General features: G+C 37.2%; 1 non-coding gene across 1 annotated transcript; it reads right to left on the minus strand.

Annotated features, from left to right (window-relative positions):
- Positions 1–9145: 9145 nt before the first annotated feature.
- Positions 9146–9253, minus strand: LOC130952145 (small nucleolar RNA R71). Its single transcript, XR_009074326.1, has one exon. It is a non-coding gene; the product is annotated as a small nucleolar RNA R71 (small nucleolar RNA).
- Between the last annotated feature and the right edge of the window lie 18491 nt (positions 9254–27744).

Raw genomic sequence — 27744 nt, forward strand, 5'->3', positions numbered from 1 at the left:
ACATTCTCTTGTTGCAAAATGGCGGAAGCGGTGTGGAGCTTCGACAGCAGTGGACCCACGGTGGCACAGGATGTGACGGAGCTAGCAGCGGCAGAGCGCGATGGCTCCCTTTCTTCCTCGCGTCGCCTCTCTTTCTCCTACCTATGAGTTTGCTAGCAGAGGCCATGGAGCTCCTCGTACGGCGGCGGTGAGTAGGTAAGCGCGACGACTGTTCTGTAGGTAGGCAACGACGGCTGGGCGGCTGTCACAGCGTAGCTCCTCCCTCTCTTCCATGGGTGAAGGGAAACCGCGTGTGTGTGTGTTGCTGCTGGGTGAGGGGCTGTAGCTTGGGCTAAAGGGTATTAGGGTTTGTGGGTTTGATTTGGGATATATTTGAATAGGGATTTTTGGGGTAAATTAAGCTTTAAGGGTAGTTTGGTAATTTCAGATAAAAATAGGGATAACAATACAATTAGAAATAGATCTTAATCCAACAATAATAATGTATAAAAATATTATTTGTTCATCAATTTCACAAATTATTTTTCAATAAAATGTTCAAATCTAATAATTAGAGATAATATAATTAATTTCTTTATTTTCCAAAACAGCAGTATTAATATTTTAAAATATTAATTATTTGGTCCAAATCATATAAAATTCTTATTATTTCATAACTACTAACGTTATAATTTAAATATAGAAAATAACTCAATAATTATGAAATTAAGTAAAATCTTCATTTTAATTATCAAAACTTGATTTAATCATTCTCAATGAAATAATTTCTGAAAGTAAAATCTCTAATAATAAATAAATTTGAAATCAGCTCATAACAAGATTCTTCAAAAGTTCTGGGTATTACATTCTACCCACCTTATAAAAAATTTTTGTCCTCGAAAATTAAAGTAATACATAAGACAATACATGGTCTTAGTACTTTTAAATACTTTTAGAAAAGTAAGAAATTTTAGCATATATGCATAAATGTTCAAATACCGAATAATCATAAGATTTAAATATAGGGATAAAGTATGGTGTAAAGCAGAAGATACCAGATAGGCTCGATGCAAAAGGTCATATGATCTCAAGACTTTTACAAAAACTTGAGGTAGCAAAATAGGGTGCAAATCAGGATAGGCGTTCACAAAACGAAGCGGTAATTAATGTGACATAAAGGCTACCAAAACAGGTTGATATTAAAACAACGGCTATAATGTCCTCTCATAGATCTCCTACCCACTTCAGAACTTCAGCCTCCTAACTCCATCAAACACTTTACAATCCCCATAGCCGATCATAAGCCTAATACCCGTGAACCCATTCGCAAGAAATAAAACACCCACAACTCATAACGTTGTACACTTACCGCTTTACCTCCCATATATACATATCACGTCTTAAAGAACTAACGCATCACATTATTATGTCTACAAGTCACACGTGATATCAAAACAATTCTCGAGTCTACTTAGAAGGATACAAGATTCTAGAAAGGAGAGACAATTTTCAAGGATAATACTCATAGATTTGAGAGAATGTATCTAATTCCAGGTAAACAAGGATGCTCAAGCAATGAAGTTTGCTAGAAATAAATCAATTGACAACTTCAAAGATAACCCTTGGATCAAGGAAATCCAATAGGATCAATAAGAAGAAAATCAGCGCATTAGTTTGAAACAAATTCAAGCTGAGTCGAAGAAGTATGAGGTTTACAGAAAAGAATATCTCAAACCCAAGACAAGGCTCACAGAAATCGAGCACGATTAAGAATACTTCCGAATACGTTGTTCATAAAGAATCGAAAACATGCAAAAAAATCACTTCACAGTCTAAAAGAGAAGTTAAGCAACAAACATTCTTCAAGAGAATAACGAAAGCATAAATGTGGCTTTACTTTAATACAATTTAATGTTAAAGTAGATTATGTACAGTTTTTAAAATAGAATGAACACAGGTTTGGCTAAGAGCTAAAATATTTCCCCAAATAGTTTAGAAAGATAGTTAGGTGTACAACTTAACCAAAAGTAATTCATAAAACTCAGAAGAAAATCAAATGCTTGTTCAAAAAAAATTTTCAAAGTTCATATTTAAACAAGCGTATATATAAAAACTTTTGCAAGGACAAAAGTAGAAGTTAAACTTTATTTAGAAAATAAAATCCGAGGTAAAACTTTGCTTATAAGTTGGTACAGGAAATAAGTAGTGCGTTACAAACGAACATGTTTCTACTAAATAAGGAAGCTTTTTAAAACTTCATTTAAATTAGTGCATGCCAACTTTAAAACAACTTTGTCAAAAATTGAACAATGGTTTCAATTACAATCAGGCAACAGAAAAATAAATTTAGTCTAGAACTTCTTCAAAGAGAATTCAAAACTTCTTAAAAAGTTCAAAATAAGACTCCAAAAGTATACTTGAAATCACCATCTCAGATGGATATTTAAGAAGATTAAGATGTACTTAAAAAGGAGTCAAGCCATACAAGAGAGGATCTTAAATCAAGGTAGTTCAAAAAAGATCGACAAAGTATGAGACATCAGACAAGCTTTCAATTGATCCAAAAGAATGCAAAAGTCATAGGAAAAGATAACTCATTCATTAGTAATTTCTCAAGGATAAATCTTTGACTAAGAACTCTGGTAGAGACAATGAGAGGATAAATGATGCACTAATTTGAAATGAATCAAACTAACTCACATAAGAATGAGATTCACAAGAGAAGGGAAGCTGAGGTTGATTGTAGTGCTCACAAGAGGTAGAAGAATAATTAGAACAGAATCAAGTATGACATTCATGGAGATGAAAAGCTTAAGAGAGAATGAGTCCGTTCATAAGAAGAAAGCTATGAGTCCATCATTTTCAAAAGAACAACAATGGCATAAACAATGTAGTATGCTAAACAAAACTCAAATAAAAAATAAATTAAGTGAAGTTAATCAAACGAAAATCAACCGGAATAAAAGTGAAAAAATCTTTTCTCTGCAGAATTTTGAAAAATACCTAAATACACAATCATATAAAGATATGCATTGGAACTGTAGAAAAATTATTAGAAAGTCAAATTGTATTTAAAGTAAGTGCAATCCCGTAAACCAGTAAAAAGTACAAGCGAGGTATCAGAAATAAATAATTGTTAAATTGTATAAGGAATTTTCAAAGTTTCATATAGATAGGTGTATATTGAATCAACAGCAATTTTAGAGAAATTTCAAAAATTGGTTGTAATTACTGTCAAATAGGAGAAAAACCGAATCACAATTTCTTTAAGAATGGACTCAAAACAAGGACTTAAAGGGCACAGTGCATCAAGACAGTTCAAAGGTATATCAAAGAACAAACAAGGATTTCAAACAAGCATATGCAATTAAGATCAAAGAAGAATGCATATGAATAGAAGAATAAAGTTGAAAAATCAAACTAATTTTCAAAAGGATTAGCAAACAAGAACTTCAAGTTAGGATATGAAAGAACAAGTCGACTCGAACAGAATTCAAGACACATAACTGAATAACCTCGAGAAATAGTTTCCAACATTCCCAAAACCCGCGATTCACTCTACCCAAAACTCGTATATCTCCTATAATAACCCATTAGTGCTTTCATATACATAATTCACTAGTATTAAGCCAGCCAAATGTAATACCAAGAAATATGCAATGCAAGACTAACAGCGTTAATCAATAGACCGTCATGTGCATAAGGCTCTAATTCTCGTCATTTGACAAGACTATTGCATGACAGACACTCAGAGTATGTAATTGAAGCATAGTCGGTCCATTCCTCAGGCTCTACAGGAAAGACCGCTCTGATACCATAATGTAACACCCTAACTATCAAAATGTCACGCTTTCAGCTGCGCCACAATGATAGTTCGGGTATTACGACGACTTTTGTAATATTTAATACTAAAATATGAGTCTGTTTAAAACTTAGACCGAATTTTTCGAAAACACACATTCATACTTACAATATAAATCACAATACTCACAGGAAATACATATATATATATATATATATATATATATATATAAACATACATATTAATTTACAAGCATCTCATATAAAAATCCTATCCCTCTTACAAGACTTGCAAAATTAAAGGCGAGGGAAACATAAATACTAAAACAATACAGAAATATCGTTTAACAGAAAAAAAATAAGCTCTTCCGAACTTTGTCGTCCGTAACCTGATAAAGAAAAGACATGTACAGGAGTGAGAACATCATCCTTGAAAAGGTTCTCACTATAGGGTTGCAGAATTACTTTAATAGGATAGGCGAGATAAAATTGTTACAGTGATTAATAACTGCCTTATGCATCTTTTCAAAAGCAAAGGTTTACTATATAGAAAAATCTGAAATCCTTTCTGAAGGAGGAAACTGTTCATTTCTTCAAAATTCAAAAGCCTTTCAGAAGGTTTATCCATGCTGAACCAGATTAGTTTTTCATACTTTTTTAAACCAGAAACATCAACCAAACATGGCCTTCGGCCCACCTCATGATCAACCACGGCCCTAGGCCCAAACAATCCAAACAACAACCAATCACCACGGTCCAACAGAATCCTAGTTGCAAACACAAGTAGAAAAGTTCAAGCACAAACAAACAATTACTTCAAGTAGAACAATTAGCAGTTAACCACAATTAATCACATAGGCAAGCCAAGTACAATATGCACACCCAAATAATGTCACATAGATGAAAATGATGAATGCTTGTTGGTGCACGAAATTGTGATCTCTAACAATGACATTCAACTTGCTATGTGCATCTATAATCTCAGCACTTTCTTCACAACTTTGCATCACTAACCAGCAAGTGTACTGGGTCGTCCAAGTAATAAACCTTACGTGAGTAAGGGTCGATCCCACAGAGATTGTTGGTATGAAGTAAGCTATGGTCATCTTGTAGATCTCAGTCAGGCGGATTCAAATTGTTATAATGGTTTTCGAATATAAAAATAAATAAAGCATAAAATAAAGATAGAGATACTTATATAATTCATTAGTGGAAATTTCAGATAAGTGCATGAAGATGCTGTGTTCCTTTTGAATCTCTGCTTTCCAACTACTTCATCCAATCATTCTTACTCCTTTCCATGGCAAGCTGTATGTAGGGTGTCACCGTTGTCAATGGCTACTTCCCATCCTCTCAGTGAAAATGGTCCTCTACGGTTTCCCGCATGGCTAATCAGTTGTTGGTTCTCAATCATGTCAGAATAGGATCCATTGATCCTTTTGCCTCTGTCACTACGCCCCACACTCGTGAGTTTGAAGCTCGTCACAGTCATTCAATCCCTGAATCCTACTTAGAATACCACAGACAAGGTTTAGACTTTTTGGATTCTCAATAATGCTGCCAATGGGTTCTAGCTTATACCACGAAGACTCTGATCTCATGGAATGGAAGGCTCGGTTGTCAGGCGAGGGCAACTGATGAGCGGATAATTTATACGCTTTTTGGCATTGTTGTTAGTATGTTTTTAGTATGTTTTAGTTAGTTTTTATTATATTTTTATTAGTTTTTAGTTAAAATTCACTTTTCTGGACTTTACTATGAGTTTGTGTGTTTTTCTGTGATTTCAGGTATTTTCTGGCTGAAATTGAGGGACCTGAGCAAAAATCTGATTCAGAGGCTGAAAAGGATTGCAGATGCTGTTGGATTCTGACCTCCCTGCACTCGAAGAAGATTTTCTGGAGCTACAGAAGCCCAATTGGCGTGCTCTCAACGGCGTTGGAAAGTAGACATCCTGGGCTTTCCAGCAATGTATAATAGTTTATACTTTGTCCAAGATTTGATGGCCCAAACTGGCGTTCCAAATCAGCTCAAAACTGCCCGGCGTTAAACGCCGGAACTGGCACAAGAATGGGAGTTAAACGCCCAAACTGGCACAAAAGCTGGCGTTTAACTCCAAGAAAAGTCTCTACACATGAAAGCTTCAATGCTCAGCCCAAGCACACACCAAGTGGGCCCGAAAGTGGATTTTTATGTCATTTACTCATCTCTGTAAACCCTAGGCTACTAGTTCTCTACATATAGGACCTTCTACTATTGTATTCTCATCTTGGTAGCTATCTTTAGTCTTATGCTATCTTAGATCATGGGGCTGGCCTCACTGCCATGCCTAGACCTTGTTCTTATGTATTTTCAACGGTGGAGTTTCTACACACCATAGATTAAGGTGTGGAGCTCTGCTGTACCTCGAGTATTAATGCAATTACTATTGTTCTTCTATTCAATTCAGCTTGTTCTTGTTCTAAGATATCACTCGTTCCTCAACTTGATGAATGTGATGATCCGTGACACTCATCATCATTCTCACCTATGAACGTGTGCCTGACAACCACCTCTGTTCTACCTTAGATTGAGTGGATATCTCTTGGATCCCTTAATCGGAATCCTCGTGGTATAAGCTAGAATTGATGGCGGCATTCAAGAGAATCCGAAAGGTCTAAACCTTGTCTGTGGTATTCTGAGTAGGATTCAAGGATCGAATGACTGTGACGAGCTTCAAACTCCTGAAGGCTGGGCGTTAGTGACAGACGCAAAAGAATCAATGGATTCTATTCCAGCCTGATTGAGAACCGACAGATGATTAGCCGTGCCGTGACAGGCTGCGTTGAACATTTTCACTGAGAGGACGGGATTGTAGCCACTGACAACAGTGATGCCCAACATACAGCTTGCCATGGAAAGGAGTAAGAAGAATTGGATGAAGACAGTAGGAAAGCAGAGAGATAGAAGGGACAAAGCATCTCCATACGTTATCTGAAATTCTCCCCAATGAATTACATAAGTATCTCTATCTTTATGCTTTATTCATATATCATCCATAACCATTTGAATCTGCCTGACTAAGATTTACAAGGTAACCATAGCTTGCTTCATACCAACAATCTTCGTGGGATCGACCCTTACTCGCTTAAGGTTTATTACTTAGACGACCCAGTGCACTTTGTGGTTAGTTGTGCGAAGTTGTGAAATTATGTTTGTACCATGGTATTGAGCACCAAGTTTTTGGATTCATTACCGGGGATTATTTGAGTTGCGAAATGTAGATATCACAATTTCTCGCACCAAGTTTTTGGCGCCGTTGCCGGGGATTGTTGAGTTTGGACAACTGAAGGTTCATCTTGTTGCTTAGATTAGGTATTTTTCCTTCAGAGTTCTTAAGAATGAATTCTAGTGTTTCAAGGTGATGTTCTTATCATCACCAAAGCTGATTGATTCTCATCAATTTAGCTCTTGAATGTAGTGTCCTGCTGAAGCTTGGCTAGCCAAGTCTAATTCCTTTAGACTAAAGCTTTAGACTAACATTGCATGATTCCTGGAATTCTCATTAAGAATTTTGATATCTTTATTTTCTTTCCACTTAATTTTCGAAAAATCCAAAAAAATTACAAAATCATAAAAACCAAAAATATTGTATGTTTCTTGTTGAGTCTAGTGTCTCATGTTAAGTTTGGTTCAATTGCATGTTTCTGTTCTTCTTGATTTCATTCATGTGTCTTAAGTGATCTTCAAGATGTTCTTGATGATTTCATTGCTCTGATCTTTACATTCTCTTGTCTTGAGTGTTTTGCTATTTTTCATATGCATTCTCATTTTGTTAGTGTCAGTAGTATACAAACTTCTAAGTTTTGTGTCTTGCATGCATTGTTTATTTGATTTTAGTTGCATTATTAAAAATCCAAAAAAATTTTTTTACTTGTGTCTTTTCAAGTCAATAATACAGAGAATTAAAGATTCAGAACATACAGCAGAGGAATCATACAGAAAGAGCTGGGCGTTCCAAAACGCCCAGTGAAGAAGGAAAACTGGCGTTTAAACGCCAGTCAGGGTGCCTGGTTGGGCGTTTAACGCCCAAAAGGGTAGTGTTTTGGGCGTTAAACGCCAGAATGGATACCATTCTGGGCGTTTAACGCTAGGATGGCACAAGAGGGAAGATTTTGTTCTTAACTCAAATTTTTTTCAAGTTTTCAAAATCTGTTCAAAATCAAATCTTTTTCAAATCAAATCTTTTCAATCAAATCTTTTTCAAAATCAATTTCTTTCCATTTTCAAAGATACTTGCTAACAATTAATGATTTGATTCAACATTTCAAGTATGTTACCCTTTCTGTTGAGAAAGGTTTAATGTTTGAATCATATCTTTCCTTGTTAGCCAAGTCATTAATTTTCAAAATCAATTTTTTTAAATTGTTTTTCAAATCATATATTCTCAATCACATCTTTTTAAAACCATAACTTTTCAATCATATCTTCTTAATCACATCTTTTTCAAAATAGTTTTTAATCATATCTTTTTTATTTCTAATTTCAAAATCTTTTTCAAAAATCACTTGATTTCTTTTCCACTCTTGGTTTTCGAAAATCAATTAGTGTTTTTCAAAATGTTTTCAAAAATCTTTTACTTAATTTTCGAAAATTTCTTCCCTTCTTCTCACATCCTTCTATTTATGGACTAACACTACTCCTCAATGCACAATTCGAACTCCATCTTTCATTGATAAGTTCGAATTTTCTACCACTTCCTGCTATTTTTCTGTTCCTCTGACACCTCAAGAAATCTCTATACTGTGACATAGAGGATTCCATATTTTCTTGTTCTTTTCTCTTTTATATGAGCAGGAGCAAAGACAAAAGCATTCTTGTTGAGGCTGACCCTGAACCTGAAAGGACCTTGAAGCGAAAGCTAAGAGAAGCTAAGGCACAACTCTCTATAGAGGATCTAACAGAAATCTTCAAAGAAGATGACATGGCAGCCGAAAACAACAACAATGCCAACAATGCAAGGAAGGTGCTGGGTGACTTTACTGCACCTACTCCCGACTTCTATGGGAGAAGCATCTCTATCCCTACCATTGGAGCAAACAACTTTGAGCTTAAGCCTCAATTAGTTTCTCTAATGCAACAGAATTGCAAGTTTCATGGACTTCCATTGGAAGATCCGCATCAGTTTTTAGCTGAGTTCTTGCAAATCTGTGACACTGTCAAGACTAATGGGGTTGACCCTGAGGTCTACAGACTTATGCTATTCCCTTTTGCTGTAAGAGACAGAGCTAGGATATGGTTGGACTTACAACCTAAAGAAAGCCTGAACTCTTGGGAAAAGCTAGTCAATGCCTTCTTGGCAAAGTTCTTTCCACCTCAAAAATAGAGTAAGCTTAGAGTGGAAGTCTAAACCTTCAGACAGAAGGAAGGTGAATCCCTCTATGAAGCTTGGGAAAGATACAAACAATTGATCAGAAAGTGTCCCTCTGACATGCTTTCTGAATGGAGCATCATAGGTATTTTCTATGATGGTCTGTCTGAACTGTCCAAGATGTCTTTGGATAGCTCTGCTGGAGGATCTCTTCATCTGAAGAAGACGCCTATAGAAGCTCAAGAACTAATTGAAATGGTTGCAAATAACCAATTCATGTACACTTCTGAAAGGAATCCTGTGAACAATGGGACGAATCAGAAGAAAGGAATTCTTGAGATTGATACTCTGAATGCCATATTGGCTCAGAACAAAATATTGACTCAGCAAGTCAATATGATCTCTCAAAATCTGTCTGGAATGCAAGTTGCACCAGGCAGTACTAAGGATGCTTCATCTGAAGAAAAAGCTTATGATCCTGAGAACCCTTCAATGGAAGAGGTGAATTACATGGGAGAACCCTATGGAAACACCTATAATTCTTCTTGGAGAAATCATCCAAATCTCTCATGGAAGGATCAACAGAGACCTCAACAAGGTTTCAACAACAATAATGGTAGAAGAAATAGGTTTAGCAATGGCAAGCCTTTTCCATCATCTTCTCAGCAACAGACAGAGAATTCTAAGCAGAACCACTCTGACTTAGCAACCATGGTCTCTGATCTAATCAAAACCACTCAAAGTTTCATGACTGAAACAAGGTCCTCCATTAGGAATTTGGAGGCACAAATGGGTCAGCTGAGCAAGAAAATTACTGAACTCCCTCCTAGTACTCTTCCAAGCAATACAGAAGAGAATCCAAAAGGAGAATGCAAGGCCATTAACATGACCTACATGGCCAAATTAGGATAGGAGGAAGAGGTAGTGAACGCCACTGAGGAAGACCTCAATGGACGTCCACTAGCTTCCAATGAGTTCCCTAATGAGGAACCATGGGAATCTGAAGCTCACACTGAGACCATAGAGATTTCATTAGATTTACTTCTGCCATTCATGAGCTCTGATGAGTATTCTTCGTCTGAAGAGGATGAGTATGTCACTGAAGAGCAAGTTGCTAAATACCTTAGAGCAATCATGAAGCTAAATGACAAGTTATTTGGTAATGAGACTTGGGAGGATGAACCCCCTTTGCTCACCAAAGAACTGGATGACTTGTCTAGGCAAAAATTACCTCAAAAGAGACAGGATCCTGGGAAATTTTCAATACCTTGTACCATAGGCACCATGACCTTTAAGAAGGCTCTGTGTGACTTAGGGTCAAGTATAAACCTTATGCCTTTCTCTATAATGGAGAAGCTAGGGATCTTTGAGGTGCAAGCTACAAGAATCTCACTAGAGATGGCAGACAATTCAAAGAAACAAGCTTATGGACTTGTAGAGGATGTTCTGGTAAAGGTTGAAGACCATTACATCCCTGCTGATTTTATAGTCCTAGAAACTGGGAAGTGCATGGATGAATCCATCATCCTTGGCAGACCCTTCCTAGCCACAACAAAGGTTGTGATTGATGTTGACAGAGGAGAATTGATCATTCAAGTGAATGAAGAATCCCTTGTGTTTAAGACTCAAGGATATCCCTCTGTTACCATGGAGAGGAAGCATGAAGAGCTTCTTTCAAAACAGAGTCAAACAGAGCCCCCACAGTCAAACTCTAAGTTTGGTGTTGGGAGGCCACAACCAACTTCTAAGTTTGGTGTTGAACCCCCACATTCAAACTCTAAGTTTGGTGTTGGGAGGTTCCAACATTGCTCTGAGTATCTGTGAGGTTCCATGAGAACCCACTGTCAAGCTACTGACATTAAAGAAGCACTTGTTGGGAGGCAACCCAATGTTATATTTATCTATTTTCCTTTCTTATTTTATGTTTTCTATAGGTTGATGATCATGGAAAGTCACAAAATCAATTGAAAAAGCAAAAACAGAATGAAAAACAGAAAGAAAAATAACACACCCTGGAGGAAAACCTTGCTGGCGTTTAAACGCCAGTAAGGGCAGCAATTGGGCGTTTAATGCCCAGTCTGGCACCATTCTGGGCGTTTAACACCAGAAAGGGGCACCAGACTGGCGTTAAATGCCAGTAAAGGGCAAGAAGCCGGCGTTAAACGCCAGAAATGGGCACCATCCCGGCGTTTAACGCCAGAATTGGCATAGAGAGCATTTTCGCTCGCCACTTGATGCAGGGATGACTTTTCCTTGACACCTCAGGATCTGTGGACCCACAGGATCCCCACCTACCCCACCATCCTCTCTCTTCTTCTTCACCCATTCACCAATCACCTCAACCACTCTTTCCCAAAAACCCCTCACCTATCAAATCCCATCTTTCTCTTCACCACTCACATCCATCCTTCATAAAACCCCACTCACCTCACCATTCAAATTCAAACCACTTTCCCTCCCAAACCCACCATCCCATAGCCGAACCCTACCCCTCTCTCCACCCCTATATAAACCAATCTTCACTCCTTCATTTTCACACACCCTAAACACTACTTCTCCCCCTTTGGCCGAACCACAAAGCCATCTCCATCTCCTCTATTTCTTCTTCTTCTACTCTCTTCTTTCTTCTTTTGCTCGAGGACGAGCAAACCTTTTAAGTTTGGTGTGGTAAAAGCATTGCTTTTTGTTTTTCCATAACCATTTATGGCATCCAAGGCTGGAGAAACCTCTAGAAAGAGGAAAGGGAAGGCAAAAGCCTTCACCTCCGAGTCATGGGAGATGGAGAGATTCATCTCAAGGGTGCATCAAGACCACTTCTATGAAGTTGTGGCCTTGAAGAAGGTGATCCCCGAGGTCCCTTTCAAACTCAAAAAGAGTGAATATCCGGAGATCCGACATGAGATTCGAAGAAGAGGTTGGGAAGTTCTTACTAACCCCATTCAACAAGTTGGAATCTTAATGGTTCAAGAGTTCTATGCCAATGCATGGATCACCAAGAACCATGATCAAAGTGTGAACCCGAACCCAAAGAATTGGCTTACAATGGTTCGGGGGAAATACTTATATTTTAGTCCGGAAAATATAAGGTTGGCATTCAACTTGCCCATGATGCAAGGAGATGAACACTCTTACACTAGAAGGGTCAACTTTGATCAAAGGTTGGACCAAGTCTTCATAGACATCTGTGAAGAGGGCGCTCAATGGAAGAGAGATTCAAGAGGGAAGCCGGTTCAACTGAGAAGGCATGACCTCAAGCCCGTGGCTAGGGGATGGTTGGAGTTTATCCAACGCTCAATCATTCCCACTAGCAACCGGTCCGAAGTTACTATAGACCGGGTCATCATGATTCATGGCATCATGATTGGAGAAGAAGTAGAAGTTCATGAGGTTATAGCCCAAGAACTCTATAAGGTGGCGGACAAGTCCTCTACCTTGGCAAGGTTAGCCTTTCCTCATCTCATTTGTCACCTCTGTTATTCAGTTGGAGTTGACATAGAGGGAGACATCTTCATTGATGAGGACAAGCCCATCACTAAGAAAAGGATGGAGCAAACAAGAGATCCCACTCATCATGAAATTCCTGAGATGCCTCAAGGGATGCACCTTCCTCCACAAAACTATTGGGAACAAATTAACACCTCCCTAGGAGAGTTGAGTTCCAACATGGGACAACTAAGGGTGGAGTACCAAGAACATTCCATCCTCCTCCATGAAATTAGAGAAGATCAAAGAATCATGAGAGAGGAGCAACAAAGGCAAGGAAGAGACATTGAGGAGCTCAAGCACTCCATAAGATCTTCAAGAGGAAGAACAAGCCGCCATCACTAAGGTGGACCTGTTCTTTATTCTCCTTGTTCTTTATTTTTCTGTTTTTCGAAAATTATGCTTATGTTTATCTATGTATGTGTCTTATGGTCATTAGTATCTTAGTGTCTATGCCTTAAAGTTATGAATGTCTTATGAATCCATCACCTTTCTTAAATGAAAAATGTTTTTATTACAAAAGAACAAGAAGTACATGATTTCGAATTCATCCTTAAAACTAGCTTAATTATTTTGATGTGGTGACAATACTTTTTTGTTTTCTGAATGTATGCTTGAACAGTGCATATGTCTTTTGAATTTGTTGTTCATGAATGTTAAAATTGTTGGCTCTTGAAAGAATGATGAAAAAGGAGACATGTTACTGAGGATCTGAAAAATCATAAAAATGATTCTTGAAGCAAGAAAAAACAGTGAATATTCAAAAAAAAAAGAGAGAAAGAGAAAAAGAAAAAGAAAAAAAAATAAAGTTGTGATCCAAGGCGAAAAGAGTGTGCTTAAGAACCCTGGACACCTCTAATTGGGGACTCTAGCAAAGCTGAGTCACAATCTGAAAAGGTTCACCCAGTTATGTGTCTGTGGCATGTATGTATCCGGTGGTAATACTGGAAGACAGAGTGCTTTGGGCCACGGCCAAGACTCATAAAGTAGCTGTGTTCAAGAATCATCATACTTAACTAGGAGAATCAATAACACTATCTGGATTCTGAGTTCCTAAAGAAGCCAATCATTCTGAATTTCAATGGATAAAGTGAGATGCCAAAACTGTTCAGAGGTAAAAAGCTACTAGTCCCGCTCATCTAATTGGAGCTAAGTTTCATTGATAATTTGGAGTCTATAGTATATTCTCTTCTTTTTATCTTATTTGATTTTCAGTTTCTTGGGGACAAGCAACAATTTAAGTTTGGTGTTGTGATGAGCGGATAATTTATACGCTTTTTGGCATTGTTTTTAGTTTGTTTTTAGTATGTTTTAGTTAGTTTTTATTATATTTTTATTAGTTTTTAGTTAAAATTCACTTTTCTGAACTTTACTATGAGTTTGGGTGTTTTTCTGTGATTTCAGGTATTTTCTGGTTGAAATTGAGGGACCTGAGCAAAAATCTGATTCAGAGGCTGAAAAGGACTGCAGATGCTATTGGATTCTGACCTCCCTGCACTCGAAGTGGATTTTCTGGAGCTACAGAAGCCCAATTGGCGCAGTCTCAACGGCGTTGGAAAGTAGACATCCTGGGATTTCTAGAAATGTATAATAGTCCATACTTTATTCAAGATTTGATGGTCCAAACCGACGTTCCAAATCAGCTCAAAACTACCCGGCGTTAAACGCCAGAACTGTTACAAGAATGGGAGTTAAACGCCCAAACTGGCACAAAAGCTGGCGTTTAACTCCAAGAAAAGTCTCTACACATGAAAGCTTCAATGCTCAGCCCAAGCACACACCAAGTGGGCCCGGAAGTGGATTTTTATGTCATTTACTCATCTCTGTAAACCCTAGGCTACTAGTTCTCTACATATAGGACCTTCTACTATTGTATTCTCATCTTGGTAGCTATCTTTAGTCTTATGCTATCTTAGATCATGGGGCTGGCCTCACGGCCATGCCTAGACCTTGTTCTTATGTATTTTCAACGGTGGAGTTTCTACACACCATAGATTAAGGTGTGGAGCTCTGCTGTACCTCGAGTATTAATGTAATTACAATTGTTCTTCTATTCAATTCAGCTTGTTCTTGTTCTAAGATATCACTTGTTCCTCAACTTGATGAATGTGATGATCCATGACACTCATCATCATTCTCACCTATGAACGTGTGCCGGACAACCGCCTCCGTTCTACCTTAGATTGAGTGGATATCTCTTGGATCCCTTAATCGGAATCCTCGTGGTATAAGCTAGAATTGATGGCGGCATTCAAGAGAATCCGGAAGGTCTAAACCTTGTCTGTGGTATTCTGAGTAGGATTCAAGGATCGAATGACTGTGACGAGCTTTAAACTCGTGAAGGCTGGGCGTTAGTGACAGACGCAAAAGAATCAATGGATTCTATTCCAACCTGATTGAGAACCGACATATGATTAGCCGTGCCGTGACAGGGTGCGTTGAACATTTTCACTGAGAGGACGAGATTGTAGCCACTGACAACGGTGATGCCCAACATACAGCTTGCCATGGAAAGGAGCAAGAAGAATTGGATGAAGACAGTAGGAAAGCAGAGAGATGGAAGGGACAAAGCATCTCCATACGCTTATCTGAAATTCTCACCAATGAATTACATAAGTATCTCTATCTTTATCCTTTATTCATATATCATCCATAACCATTTGAATCTGCCTGACTAAGATTTACAAGGTAACCATAGCTTGCTTCATACCAACAATCTCCGTGGGATCGACCCTTACTCGCGTAAGGTTAATTACTTGGACGACCCAGTGCACTTGCTGGTTAGTTGTGCGAAGTTGTGAAATTATGTTTGTACCATGGTATTGAGCACCAAGTTTTTGGATTCATTACCGGGGATTATTTGAGTTGCAAAAAGTAGAGATCACAATTTCGTGCACCAGCAACCATGCGTCATGTATCAGGAATCCAAGAGATACACACTCTAGCTCTTGCTTGTAGAACGGAGGTGGTTGTCAGGCACGCGTTCATAAGGACGGATGATGATGAGTGTCACGGATCATCACATTTATCAGGTTGAAGTACGAGTGATATCTTAGAATAAAAATAAGCTTGAATTGAATAAAAGAACAATAGTAATTGCATTAATTTTCTCGAGGTACAGCAGAGCTCCACACCTTAATCTATGGTGTGTAGAAACTCCACCGTTGAAAATACATAAGTAATGAAGGTCCAGGCATGGCCGAGAGGCCAGCCTCAAAAACATGATCAAAGGATCAAAAACATAATCCAAAGATGAAAATACAATAGTAAAAAGTTCTATTTATACTAAACTAGTTACTAGGGTTTACAAAAATAAGTCTAAGTGCAGAAATCCACTTCCGGGGCCCACTTTGATGTGTGCTTGGGCTGAGCTTGAGCTTTACACGTGCAGAGACTTCTCTTGGAGTTAAACGCCACGTTGTAACGTGTTTTTGGCGTTTAACTCTGGTTTGTGACGTGTTTCTGGCGTTTTACTCCAGAATGCAGCATAGAACTGGCGTTGAACGCCAGTTTGCGTCATCTAATCTTGAATGAAGTATGGACTATTATATATTTCTGGAAAGCCCTGGATGTCTACTTTTCAACGCAGTTGGGAGCGCGCTATTTGATGTTTTGTAGCTCCAGAAAATTTATTCCGAGTGAAGAGAGGTCAGAATCCAACAGCATTAGCAGTCCTTTGTCAGCCTCCTATCAGATTTTTGCTCAGGTCCCTCAATTTCAGCCAGAAAATACCTGAAATCACAGAAAAATATACAAAATCATAGTAAAGTCCAGAAATGTGAATTTTGCATAAAAGCTAATAAAAACATCCCTAAAAGTAGCTAGATCCTACTAGAAACTACCTAAAAACAATGCCAAAAAGCGTATAAATTATCCGCTCATCACAACACCAAACTTAAATTGTTGCTTGTCCCCAAGCAACTAAAAATCAAATAGGATAAAAAGAAGAGAATATACTATAAATCCCAAAATATCAATGAATATTAGTTCTAATTAGATGGGCGGAACTTGTAGCTTTTTGCTTCTGAACAGTTTTGGCATCTCACTTTTTCCTTTGAAGTTTAGAATGATTGGCATCCATAGGAACTCAGAGTTCAGATAGTGTTATTGATTCTCTTAGTTAAGTATGTTGATTCTTGAACACAGCTACTTTTATGAGTCTTGGTCGTGGCCCTAAGCACTTTGTTTTCTAGTATTACCACCGGATACATAAATGCCACAGACACATGATTGGGTGAACCTTTTCAGATTGTGACTCAGGTTTGCTAAAGTCCCCAATAGAGGTGTCCAGAGTTCTTAAGCACACTCTTTTTGCTTTGGATCACGACTTTAACCACTCAGTCTCAAGCTTTTCACTTGGACCTGCATGCCACAAGCACATGGTTAGGGACAGCTTGATTTAGCCGCTTAGTCCTGGATTTATTTCCTTGGGCCCTCCTATCCATTGATGCTCAAAGCCTTGGATACTTTTTCCCTTGCCTTTTGGTTTTAAGGGCTATTGGCTTTTTCTGCTTGCTTTTTTTTCTTTTATTATATTTTTTTTCGCAATTTTTTTTCGCAAGCTTTTTATTCACTACTTTTTCTTGCTTCAAGAATCAATTTTTTTTATTTTTTAGATCATCAATAAAATTTCTCTTGTTCATCATTCTTTCAAGAGCCAACAATTTTAACATTCATAAACAACAAGATAAAAAATATGCACTGTTCAAGCATTCATTTAGAAAACAAAAAGTATTGTCACCACATCAATATAATTAATCTAATTTCAAGGATGAATTTGAAACTCATGTACTTATTGTTCTTTTTTATTAAAAACATATTTCATTTAAGAAAGGTGAAGGATTTATGGAATTATTCATAGCCTTAAGACATAGTTACTAAATACTAATGATCATGTAGTAAAGACACAAAACATAGATGAACATGAAGCATAAAAATCGAAAAACAGAGAAATAAGAACAAGGAAGTTAAGGAATGAGTCCACCTTAGTGATGGTGGTGTCTTCCTTTTGAAGGACCAATGGTGTTCTTGGGCTCCTCTATGTCTCTTCCTTGCCTTTGTTGCTCCTCCCTCATAGCTCTTTGATCTTCTCTAATCTCATTGAGAATGATGGAGTGCTCTTGGTGTTCCACTCTTAATTGGTTCATGTCATGACTCAATCCTTCTAGAGAAGTGTTGAGTTGTTTCCAATAGTTGTTTGGAGGAAAATACATCCCTTGACGCATCTCAGGGATTTCTTGATGATGAGCTTCCTCATGTGTCTCTTGAGATCCATGAATAGACTCTCTTGTTTGCTCTATCCTCTTCTTGCTGATGGGCTTGTCCTCTTCAATGAGGATGTCTCCTTCTATGACAACTCCAGCTAAGTAGCATATATGGCAAATGAGATGAGGAAAAGCTAGCCTTGCCAAGGTGGAGGGTATTTTGGCTACTTTGTAGAGTTCTAGAGAGATGACTTCATGAACTTCTACTTCCTCTCCAATCATGATGCTATGGATCATGATGGCCCGATCCACAGTTACTTCGGATCGGTTGCTAGTGGGGATGATGGAGCGTTGGATGAACTCCAACCATCCTCTAGCCACAAGCTTAAGGTCCAATCTTCTCAATTGAACCGGCTTGCCTTTTGAGTCTCTTTTCCATTGAGCTCCTTCCACACATATGTCCATGAGGACTTGGTCCAACATTTGATCAAAGTTGACCCTTCTAGTGTAGGGGCGTGCGTCCTCTTGCATCATAGGCAAGTTGAACGCCAACCTCACATTCTCCGGACTGAAATCTAAGCATTTCCCCCGAACCATTGTAAGCCAATTCTTTGGGTTTGAGTTCACGCTTTGATCATGGTTCCTAGTGATCCATGCATTAGCATAGAACTCTTGAACCATTAAGATTCCGACTTGTTGAATGGGGTTGGTAAGAACTTCCCAACCTCTTCTTTGGATCTCATGTCGAATCTCCGGATACTCATTTTTCTTGAGCATGAAAGGGACCTCAGGGATCACCTTCTTCTTGGCCACAACTTCATAGAAGTGGTCTTGATGGACCTTTGAGATGAATCTCTCCATCTCCCATGACTCAGAGGTGGAAGCTTTTGTCTTCTCTTTCCTCTTTCTAGAGGTTTCTCCGGTCTTAGGTGCCATAAATGGTTATGGAAAAACAAAAAAACTATGCTTTTACCACACCAAACTTAGAATGTTGCTCATCCTCGAGCAAGAGAAGAAAGAATAGAAGAAGAAGAAGAAGAAGAAATAGAGGAGAGGGAGAGAGAGGTGTATTCGGCCAAGAGGGAGAAGAGAGGGTTGTGTTGTGTGAAAATAAAGAAGGAAAGGGGGGTTTATATAGGAGTGGGAGAGGGGGTAGGTTTTGGTCATTTAGGGTGGGTTTGGGTGGGAAAGAGATTTTGAATTTGAAGGTAGGTGGGGTTTATGGGGAATAGTGGATGGATGTGAGTGGTGGAGGGTGTTTGGGGAAGAGTGTTATTGGATTGTGTGAAGAAGAGAGAAGGTGAGTTAAGGTAGGTGGGGATCCTGTGTGTTTCACAGATCCTGAGGTGATCCTGTGGGGTCCACAGATCCTGAGGTGTCAAGGATTTATCATCCTTGCACCAATTAAGTGTGTAAAACGCCCTCTGCATACAATCCTGGTGTTTAACGCCAGACTGAAGCTTGTTTCTGGCGTTAAACGCCTAAATGTAGCATGTTTCTGGCGTTTAGCGCCAGCCTGATGCTTGTTGCTGGCGTTAAATGCCAGCTTTCCTCAGGGTGCAATCCTGGCGTTTAACCGCCAGACTGCTGCTTGTTTCTGACGCTCAACGCCAGATTCATGCTCTGTTCTGGCGTTGAACGCCAGCCAGATGCTCCTTACTGGCGTTCCAGGGTGTGCTGTTTCTTCTGCTGTTTTTTATTCTGTTTTTAATTTTAGCAATTGTTTTATGACTCCACATGATCATGATCCTAATAAAACATAAAAGAACAATAAAAATATAGATAAATAAAAATTGGGTTACCTCCCAATAAGCGCTTCTTTAATGTCAATAGCTTGACAGTGAGCTCTCATGGAGCTTCACAGATGTTCAGAGCATGATGAGGGCCTCCCAAAACCAAACTTAGAGTTTGACTGTCGGGGCTCTGTTTGACTCTGTATTGAGAGAAGCTTTTCATGCTTCCTCTCCATGGTTGCAAAGGAAGATCCTTGAGCTTTAAACACAAGGTTGTCCCCATTCAATTGAAAGACTAGTTCTCCTCTATCAACATTAATTACAGCTCTTGCTGTGGCTAGGAAGGGTCTTCCAAGGATGATACATTCATCCTCCTCCTTCCCAGTGTCTAGGATTATGAAATCAGCAGGGATGTAAAGGCCTTTAACCTTCACTAACACGTCCTCTACCAATCCATAAGCCTGTTTTATTGACTTGTCTGCCATCTCTAATGAGATTCTTGCAGCTTGTACCTCAAAGATCCCCAGCTTCTCCATTACAGAGAGTGGCATCAGATATATACCTGACCCCAGGTCACACAGAGCTTTCTCAAAGGTCATGGTGCCTATGGTACAGGGTATTAAGAATTTACCAGGATCTTGTTTCTTTTGAGGTAGAGTTTGCTGAACCCATGTATCTAGTTCACTAATGATCAAGGGAGGTTCATCTTCCCAAGTCTCATTACCAAACAACTTGGCATTCAACTTCATGATGGCTCCTAAATATTGAGCAACTTGCTCTTCAGTTACATTTTCATCCTCTTCAGAGGAAGAATAGTTCTCAAAGCTCATGAATGGCAAAAGGAGGTTCAATGGAATCTCTATGGTCTCTAGGTGAGCCTCAGATTCCTTAGGTTCCTCAGTTTGGAACTCCTTTTTGTTCAGAGGACGTCCCAGGAGGTCTTCCTCACTGGGATTCACGTTCTTCTTCTCCTTTGTGCATTCGGCCATATTGATTATATCAATGGCCTTGCATTCTCCTTTTGGATTATCTTCTGTATTGCTTGGAAGAGTACTAGGAGGGGTTTCAGTGATTTTCTTACTCAGCTAGCTCACTTGTGCCTCCAAATTTCTAATGGAGGACCTTGTTTCACTCATGAAACTTAAAGTGGCCTTAGACAGATCAGAGACTATGTTTGCTAAGCTAGAGGGTCTCTGCTCAGAATTCTCTGTCTGTTACTGAGAAGATAATGGAAAAGGCATGCTATTGCTAAGCCTGTTTCTTCCACCATTATTAAAGCCTTATTGAGGCTTTTGTTGATCCTTCCATGAGAAATTTGGGTGATTTCTCCATGAGGAATTATAGGTGTTCCCATAGGGCTCACCCATGTAATTTACCTCTGCCATTGCAGGGTTCTCAGGATCATAAGCTTCTTTTTCAGAAGATGCCTCTTTAGTACTGTTGGATGTATTTTGCCATCCATTCAGACTTTGAGAAATCATGTTGACTTGCTGAGTCAACATTTTGTTCTGAGCCAATATGGCATTCAGAGCATTAATTTCAAGAACTCCCCTCTTCTGAGGCATCCCATTACTCACAGGATTCCTCTCAGAGGTGTACATGAATTGGTTATTTGCAACCATATCAATGAGTTCTTGAGCTACTACAGGCGTTTTCTTTAGGTGAATGGATCCACCTGTAAAATGGTCCAATGACATCTTAGAGAACTCAGATAGACCATAATAGAAAATATCTAAAATGGTCCACTCTGAAAGTATGTCAGAAGAACACTTTTTGGTCATCTGCTTGTATCTTTCCCAAGCTTCATAAAGGGATTCACCATCTTTTTGCTTGAAGGTCTGAACATCCACTCTAAGCTTGCTCAGCTTTTAAGGAGGAAAGAACTTGGCCAAGAAGGCTGTGACCAGCTTATCCCAAGAGTCCAGGCTATCTTTAGGTTGTGAGTCCAACCATGTTCTAGCTCTGTCTTTTATAGCAAAAGGGAAAAGCATGAGCCTGTAGACTTCAGGATCTACTCCATTAGTCTTAACAGTCTCACAGATCTGCAAGAACTCAATTAAAAACTGGTAGGGATCTTTTGATGGAAGTCCATGAAACTTGCAGTTCTGTTGCATTAGAGCAACTAGTTGAGGCTTCAGCTCAAAATTGTTTGCTCCAATGGCAGGGATTGAGATGCTTCTTCCATAAAAGTTAGAAGTAGGTGTAGTATAATCACCAAGCATTCTCCTTGCATTATTGTTGTTGTTATTATTTTCGGCTGCCATCTCCTCTTCTTTTTTGAAAATTTCTGTCAAGTCCTCTCTAGAGGGTTGTGCTTTAGCTTCCCTTAGCTTCCACCTTAGGGTCCTTTCAGGTTCAGGATCTGCTTCAACAAGAATGTCCTTGTCCTTGCTCCTGCTCATATGAAAAAGAAGGGAACAGAAAATAATAATAGGGATCCTCTTTACCACAGTAGAGAGATTCCTTTATGTTAGTAGAAGAAGAAAAGAATAGAAGAAGAGAAGAGAGAAATTCAAACACAAAGAAGAAGAGAGGGTTCGAATATTTAGATAAAGAGAAGTGTTAGTAAATAAATAAAATAAATAGAAAGAGATGAGAGGGAGAGAATTTCAAAATTTGTTTTTGAAAAATGGTTAGTGATTTTCGAAAATTAAAAGAAAAAATAAAATTAAAATTAAAATTTGAAACAATTAGTTAATTAAAAGAATTTTGAAAAAGAAGAGGGAATTCTCGAAAATTAGAGATAGAAAAGTAGTTAGGTAGTTTTGAAAAAGATAAGAAACAAACAAAAAGTCAATTAGTTAGTTGAAAAAGATTTGAAAATCAATTTTGAAAAGATAAAAAGTTAGAAAAGATATTTTGAAATCAAATTTTTGAAAAGATATGATTGAAAACATATTTTGAAAAAGATTTAATTTTTAAAATTAAAATTGATTACTTGACTAACAAGAAACTAAAAGATGTGATTCTAGAAATTAAAGATTGAACCTTTCTTAACAAGAAAGTAACAAACTTCAAATTTTTGAATCAATCACATTAATTGTTAGCAAAGTTTTCGAAAATTTGAAATAAAATTAAGAAAAAGATTTTGAAATAATTTTTTTTAAATTTTCGAAAATAATAAAAAAATGAAAAAGATTTGACTTTTGAAAAAGTTTTGAAAAGATAGGATTTTTAAAATTGAAATCTTGACTTGACTAACAAGAAACAACTAATTTTAAAAATTTTTGACTAAGTCAACCCAAAGATTTCGAAAATTATGAGCAAAATAAGGAAAAGATATTTTTTTGATTTTTTGAATTTTTAATGATGAGAGAGAAAAACACAAAAATGACTCACAACATAAAAATTATGAATCAAAACACATGATGCATGCAAGAATACTATGAATGTCAAGATGAACACCAAGAACACTTTGAAGATCAAGATGAATATCAAGACTTATTTTTGAAAAATTTTCAAGAAAAGAAAAACATGCAAGACACCAAACTTAGAAATTTTTAATGCTTAGACACTATGAATGCAAAAATGCATATGAAAAACAACAAAAGACACAAAACAAGAAAATATGAAGATCAAACAAGAAGACTTACCAAGAACAACTTGAATATCATGAAGAACACATGCATGAATTTTCGAAAAATGCATAAGTTTTAAAAACATGCAATTTACACCAAATTTAAAAATTGACACTAGACTCAAACAAGAAACACAAAAATATTTTTTATTTTTATGATTTTATTAATTTTTTTTTTGGATTTTTTTTTTCGAAAATTACTTTTTGGATAATGAAAACAAAGAAAAATTTTTGAAAGATTTTTTTGAAAACTTTTTGAAAAGAAAATTACCTAATCTGAGCAACAAGATGAACCGTCAGTTGTCCAAACTCAACAATCCCTGGCAACGGCGCCAAAAACATGGTGCACGAAATTGTGATCTCTAACAATGGCATTCGACTTGGTATGCGCATCTATAATCTCAGCACTTTCTTCACAACTTCGCATCACTAACCAGCAAGTGTACTGGGTCGTCCAAGTAATAAACCTTACGTGAGTAAGGGTCGATCCCACAGAGATTGTTGGTATGAAGTAAGCTATGGTCAACTTGTAGATCTCAATCAGGCGGATTCAAATGGTTATAATGGTTTTCGAATATAAAAATAAATAAAGCATAAAATAAAGATAGAGATACTTATATAATTCATTGGTGGGAATTTCAAAGATAAGTGCATGAAGATGCTGTGTTCCTTTTGAATCTCTTCTTTCCTACTACTACATCCAATCATTCTTACTCCTTTCCATGGCAAGCTGTATGTAGGGTGTCACCATTGTCAATGGCTACTTCCCATCCTCTCAGTGAAAATGGTCCTCTACGGTTTCCCGCATGGCTAATCAGCTGTTGATTCTCGATCATGTCGGAATAGGATCCATTGATCCTTTTGCGTCTGTCACTATGCCCCACACTCGCAAATTTGAAGCTCGTCACAGTTATTCAATCCCTGAATCCTACTCGGAATACAACAGACAAGGTTTAGACTTTCTGGATTCTCAAGGATGCTGCCAATGGGTTCTAGCTTATACCACAAAGACTTTGATCTCACGGAATGGAAGGCTCGGTTGTCAGGCGAGGGCAACCATGCGTCGTGTATCAGGAATCCAAGAGATACACACTCTAGCTCTTGCTTGTAGAATGGAGGTGGTTGTCAGGCACGCGTTCATAAGGACGGATGATGATGAGTGTCACGGATCATCACATCCATCAGGTTGAAGTACGAGTGATATCTTAGAATAAAAATAAGCTTGAATTGAATAAAAGAACAATAGTAATTACATTAATTCTCGAGGTACAATAGAGCTCCACACCTTAATCTATGGTGTGTAGAAACTCCACCGTTGAAAATACATAAGTAATGAAGGTCCAGGCATGGCCGAGAGGCCAGCCTCAAAAATGTGATCAAAGGATCAAAAACATAATCCAAAGATGAAAATACAATAGTAAAAAGTTCTATTTATACTAAACTAGTTACTAGGGTTTACAGAAATAAGTCTAAGTACAGAAATCCACTTCTGGGGCCCACTTTGATGTGTGCTTGGGCTGAGCTTGAGCTTTACACGTGCAGAGGCTTCTCTTGGAGTTAAACGCCACGTTGTAACGTTTTTTTGGCATTTAACTTTGGTTTGTGACGTATTTCTGGCGTTTTACTCCAGAATGTAGCATGGAACTGGTGTTGAACGCCAGTTTACGTCCTCTAATCTTGAATGAAGTATGAACTATTATATATTGCTGGAAAGCCCAGGATGACTACTTTCCAACGCAGTTGGGAGCGCACCATTTGAAGTTTTGTAGCTCCAGAAAATCAATTCCGAGTGCAGAGAGGTTAGAATCCAACAGTATCAGCAGTCCTTTGTCAGCCTCCTATCAGATTTTTGCTCAGGTCCCTCAATTTCAGCCAGAGAATACATGAAATTATAGAAAAACACACAAACTCATAGTAAAGTCCAGAAATGTGAATTTTGCATAAAAACTAATAAAAACATCCCTAAAAGTAGCTAGATCCTACTAGAAACTACCTAAAAACAATGCCAAAAAGCGTATAAATTATCCGCTTATCACCTGTCCTAGTGGCTGATGAGTCTCATCTGACAGTTATAAAGCCAACCCGACAAGTCCTAGTAGCTAACCATTGGACTGTCCTTCTGTCGTGCATCCCCAACTCAAGTTATTCATAATCATAATAATAATTCACATCCAACACCTTCACTGGTGTATATTCACGGGGGCGAGCTCATCTGGAACTTTCACAGTATCCGGCCACACTTACGACATAGGGTCAGCAGAGTATCGTGTCTCCACCTGGAGCACGTCGTGGCTAGCCACTGCTTTCCCCCAGGGAAACTCGTATCTCAGATAGGTGAAGTGCAACAATCATAATATCAATAATTCAGCATACATGCATTTATTCTCGGCCATAAATCAACATTCATCTCAGCCATCCGGCTTAAATTCATGATTCATAGTCAACCATGACTCATTGCCATATACAACCATTCCGGATCATAACATAATAGCACTTCCACCATCCAACATCATAAAACTCATAAAACCATCATTCAAGCCATAAATCACTTTCTTAAATCACTTTTCTTTGAAATCGTATTCAATTCATAATTCATCCCAGTCTTAACTTCAAAAATTCACATTTTTCAAATCACTTACAGCTTATAAGCCATCTTTCTCAAAAGAAATTTCCTCTTTCAAAAGCCATATCTCCACAACATCCTTCTAAAATTTCCAGACGATTCAGCAACTAGGCCAAATCAAAAATCTCTTTTGAAAGACCCAAAAATCAGTCATCCAAAAACAGAATTTAGTAATAGAAATTTCTCAGCAGAGTCTCAAGACTTTAGGGAAGGACAACCTATCTCAATTTTTCTTTTTTAAAAGAAATTATTGAAACTCTTAAAATCATAGATTCTTGGTTTAAGTAAATAGAAACAGAATTTATTATAAAACCGAATCATATAAGGTCACAAGTCCCAACCCAATCCAAAACGAATTCACTTGAGACGGAGCCAATTCATTTAAATCAACGCCACTTTTAGGTTCCTTCTTAAAATCAATTCTCTGACTTCTTCCAAAATATCACAAACTCAATCGTTCAATCGAAAATCCAATTTCCTTTAAAATCGCTAAAAGCTCCTTAGAACGAAATCCTTAAGCCTAACTAAAAGCATAAGCCCTTTTTATATTTAAAATCAATATTAGAACATAATACTTTTCTTTAGTGATGCAAAATGGCAAAGTAATCCCTTTCTAAATAAATCGAACTCAAGACATATAGTTTTTCTTAAATAAATTAAACTCGAAAACATAACTATTATCTTAAGAAATAAATTAATATAATTTCTCAAATCCAAGCCTTTCTAAATAACTTTTCAAACAAAGTCTAAGATTTTTATAGAAATTTCGGCAGCACCTCCCCTAAAACTTGGACTTTGCCACCCGGTTCGGGTCCCAACCAAACCATTCCACAATCCTTTTCAACGTTTCAAAACCCAAAAATCAAATCAAAAGCAAGCTAAATCCAACAATCACCTCATTTTCATATCTCAAGGAAACCGTTTCAAGATCAAATCATTATCAACCGATTAAATTCATTTCTAAAGCTTTAAAGAAACAGTTCAGCAACAATCCATTTATCAAAACCAAACAATAATCCAATCAAACATATAATTATATTCATCCAAACCAACCAGACAATACATAAGACTTATACAATCACTAAAAAATATACAATTCTCACATTAGTATACATTTATAACAATCCCAAAATATAAAATGGCTCTTTAAAAAAACCCTACCTCAAAGTCGAACCCTTTAAAATTAATGCGTCAAAAGTCCTCTTTCTATTCCTAACTCGCGGCGGTCATGAAAATTTTCTACACTACAAATTATTTTTAATCCTATGATTCCAACCATACTCCGCGTGGGTTTTTCTTTAATAATATCTCGGGATTATTTAATTTTGTTGTTCATTTCTTTGGTTTGATTATTATTTCTCTTAATCTATTTCTTGAACATTGAATATTTAATGCAACATAGAAATATGTCTTGTATTATAATTTATTTTGATTTGAAATATTTTATACTTTTTAAAATACAGAAAGAAAAATAATGAACCTTTTTCTTTTGAATCATGTTTAGGGAAATATATATATTTTTTAAGATGATCCCATTTAATATACATTATTTAAATAATCTTTTAACTAAATATATAATTTATAAGAAAATTAATCACAAATCATAAGTTAATAACAAAAAAGAAATATGAAATTTCGGTATGAAGATATTTACTGAAAAGAAAGAATTAACCAACTAGGACAAAACCCACAAAAATAAAATAAAAAGAAAAGAAAGAAAAGAAAAGAAAATTGACTTGTCATAAAATTTCAATTACACTTTGGATTATTTTATGTGTGCGGTCACAAGCAAATGAATTATTTGGATTTTTATTTATAATTAATTGTTATGTTAAAAAATGTATTACATTGGAATATTTTTGGATAATTATATTGCACATGATGATAATCTTATATAAGTTCATAGTTTATAATTTTTATTTACATAAGTGGTTAACTCTTTTGATAGAGATATAATTATTTGTGTTATTTTAGTTATTTTAAGTTTTTGAGATAAT

Source organism: Arachis stenosperma, chromosome 9 (assembly GCF_014773155.1).
Source record: "Arachis stenosperma cultivar V10309 chromosome 9, arast.V10309.gnm1.PFL2, whole genome shotgun sequence".
In the NCBI taxonomy this organism is placed as follows: Eukaryota; Viridiplantae; Streptophyta; class Magnoliopsida; order Fabales; family Fabaceae; genus Arachis; species Arachis stenosperma.